Source organism: Tupaia chinensis, unplaced genomic scaffold, assembly GCF_000334495.1.
Source record: "Tupaia chinensis unplaced genomic scaffold, TupChi_1.0 Scaffold000037_13, whole genome shotgun sequence".
Classification (NCBI taxonomy): domain Eukaryota; kingdom Metazoa; phylum Chordata; class Mammalia; order Scandentia; family Tupaiidae; genus Tupaia; species Tupaia belangeri.
The window spans coordinates 255,241-258,489 of record NW_006159471.1 but is presented as its reverse complement, the minus strand read 5'-3'; the positions used below and the strand labels follow the sequence as shown (position 1 = coordinate 258,489).

Here is a 3,249-nt window from a genome sequence, read left to right as displayed (position 1 = left end):
GGGCTTCCCCTCCTCCCTGCTGCCTGGGCTCACATCCTGTTCCCGCCTGCAGGGGGGAGGGGCTGCCTTCCGGCTGACCCGCCAGTAAAGGGTTAAGACCCAGCCTCTCTGGTTATGAATATTCAAGAGGAGGCGGGCCGCAAGCAAGCTACACCCCTGCATTCCAAGCTCCTTGCGACTTTTCCCTTTTACAGCAATAGCTCTTGTGAGGCGTGAGAATCCGGAACTGGTCACACATTTTCTCCTATTGGTCAACTAGAAGAGTTCTATTTACATATACAATACCGGGCGGGGCTGTCTGGTGAGGTCACGTGGTTGTGAGTAACTGAAGAGCTTTGCAGCGCAGGGGTGCGGCCGGAGCTCCAGTGGCGCAATCGGTTAGCGCGCGGTACTTATATGACAGTGCATAGCGAGTAATGCCGAGGTTGTGAGTTCGATCCTCACCTGGAGCACTTTTATAGTCTTTTATACACTTCATAAATGAACCAAAACATAACATCGCTTCCTGTAGTGAAAGTCTTGTCGGGCGTCAGACTCATGAGACTTTGGCATCCTTGCGGAATGTTTACTGAGATATGGTGCCATTTCAGTCTCGGCCACCAGGGGATGGTATCATCTCTGACTAGATTTCTAACTTAGAGTCTTCAAATCTCGGTTTAAGACTTTTTCAGAGCTGTATCAAGCTACAGTTCTTTGGAAAACTATAGAGACCTGCCCCTTTTTCCATATTTCGTTGTCTTGGAGTTTTCAACCCTTTGACTCTTTTCCTCTCCGTTTCCTAATCGACTTGTTTCCTTCCAAGAAATATTGCTCACTCACCATGTCCTGGCTCTGTTGAGGTATGAATGTAACAGCATTGAACAAGACAATGTCCCTTGTCCCTGACGTCTTGATATTCTAGTGGTGAGACAAACTGCTATAAGCATAAGAATTAGGTACATTTTACATGTTAGATATTAGGTAGGACAGATGGAGTTGGAGGTGAGAAGTGGGTTGCTGTAGTAGTGGGGTATGAACTCATTGCAATAGCTTTTTTGTTTTGTTACTGTGCTTGCTGGAGAGTCAGAGAAAGAAAGAGAAAGTGAGAAAACATCTGCCTGGAAGATGAATATAGTACAATTTCATTTCATCTCTTATTTCTCTGTTCAGGATGTTGGGCACACAAACACACATGCCCAGCATAATTTTCAAACCTCAGAATCTGAGACACCAGCCCTGCAGTTGGCCATGTGGGATCCAGACACCTTAACCTCCAGGCCACCTACTAGCTCAAGAGAAGGTAACATCTAAGCATAGATCTGAAGTAAAGGAGTGAGCCACAGGGACACCAAAAGTGTGTTCCAGGCAGAGGACAACAGCCCAAGCGTCCTGCATGGAGCATGCCAAATGTGTTGGCAAAGCCCGTATGATTACAGCAGAGTGACCAAGGGGGAGGGTAGGAGATGGAAGCCAGGCTATGTGGGCAGTGGGGAAGACTTTGGACTTTCAGAATTTTTTTTATTTGGTCTTTGGACTTTGCCTTCTCTGTGATCTGACTCAGGTGTCATAAACTTTTTTGGCTCTTAGGGGGATGGGGAAGGAGACTGAGAGCAGGGGCCAGAGCAGGGAGAGTAGGAAGAGGCTGCTATGAGGGGTTAGCAGGAAATGATGCAGAGTAGGATGAGGGTGAAGGTTAGGTGCAGTGCAGGAGGGCAGGTTATAGTTTTGCTTTATTTATTTTAATTAAAATTTTTTTTCTTCTGAGAGAGACAGCATCCCTAACACGGTCTTCATTGCTGCCATCTATCCCTGCCACAACCAGCCCTGGACCATGGCCATGGTCCTGCCAGGCAGATTTTGGAACTAGGAACCTTCCCATGTGGGTCAGCCTCACATAGTGTCATGTTACTGCCATGTCAGAGGTTATTTTTTTGACAGTTTCTGCTGCCCAGGCTAGCCTCAAGCTGGAGCAGCTCCTGCCGCAGCTTCCCGTTGCTAGAATTATAGACATGCTACCAGGCCAGCCTTTAGGTTGGACCAGGGCACAAACTTGGGCTTCCATGTGGTCCCAGCCTGTGTATTGCAGCGTCTTAGCAGTGTTTGCCACCTTGGCTGGGCCTGTAGATCAATTGTAAAGGTGAATCAGACACGATTGCTGTTGGTGTAGGGTATGGGTTCAAGAGACTGGAGTTAGGACACCTCCCAGGTGTTTGGCCTAAACAGTGGTAGCCAGTGGTAGGTGCTATTATTATTATTTTTTGAACTCCATTTATTTACTTATTTTAATTTGGTCAGAGAGGGACAGAGAGAGAGAAGGAAAGTGAGATGAGAAAGCAAGTTACCAGGTCTTGGACCGAACCACAGCCAGCCATGTGGGAATCTACCAACACCCGAAGGCCCTTGGTGATATTATCTTAAGTGAAGTGTTGTTTGTTTGTTTTCAAAGGGTCAGAGAATCTGTCCTGACTAAAAAGGGCCAGAGAGGTCTGTTTCTGGAAAAGCCTCTTGCTCTTTTTCTTTTTGGAGAAGTTTCTGTAACAGGGCGCTTGTGCTCACCATAAAGACAAGAGACAGAGAGACAGAAAGTGAGAAATCACCGCCCCCCCACCCCGCCCCAGGGGAATGATGATCTTGGGCACAGTGTCAGTTTAAGCCACAGGTTCCAGACTCGAACCGTGGTCAATTATATGGGAGTCCAGCGACATAGGCATTACGCCAACTGCTAGTCCCAAAGTCTCTTGCTCTCTGCCTGCCCAGTGCTTTTGGGTCTCTCCCAACTGTCTTCCACACATCAGGGCCCGAGTTCTTTCCTATAAAGGAGCCAGTTTCCTAGAAGAGGAGGCCAAAGGTCAGAGTCTGCCACTGGGCAAGGGGAGGGAAACAAGTGAGGGATGAGGGAGACCAGAGGAGGGAGGGAGGAGGGAGAGGGGACTGCCAGAGGGGAACAAGGGGGCATGATGGCTTGGGAGTCAGGTGAGCAGGAAGAAGGGAGAGGGAGGAGAAAGGAGACTGAGAGGAGAGGGGATAAGGAATCAGAGGATGGGGAGGCTGGAAATGTGGAGGCTGCCAGGGAGGGGAAGAAAAGGGAGAGGGGAACCGGCAGAGGAGGAAGCCCGGTAGAGGAGGGGGGAAAACAAGAGGCAAAGGCGGAGGGGAGAGCAGGAGGAGGAAGCGGGAGGAGGAGGGAGGGAAGGGGCGGAGGACGGCCTAGAGGGAACCCGGCGGAGAAGAGCGGGGTCGTGGGGGCGGGGGGCGGGGGGGGGGGGCGGG

The 3,249-nt window shown here is 50.0% G+C and overlaps 1 non-coding gene across 1 annotated transcript; it reads left to right on the top strand.

The window, feature by feature from the left end:
* Positions 1-359: 359 nt before the first annotated feature.
* TRNAI-UAU (transfer RNA isoleucine (anticodon UAU)) lies at positions 360-452 on the top strand. The gene is given in 2 exon segments: positions 360-397; positions 417-452. It is a non-coding gene; the product is annotated as a tRNA-Ile (tRNA).
* The last annotated feature ends 2,797 nt before the right edge of the window (positions 453-3,249 follow it).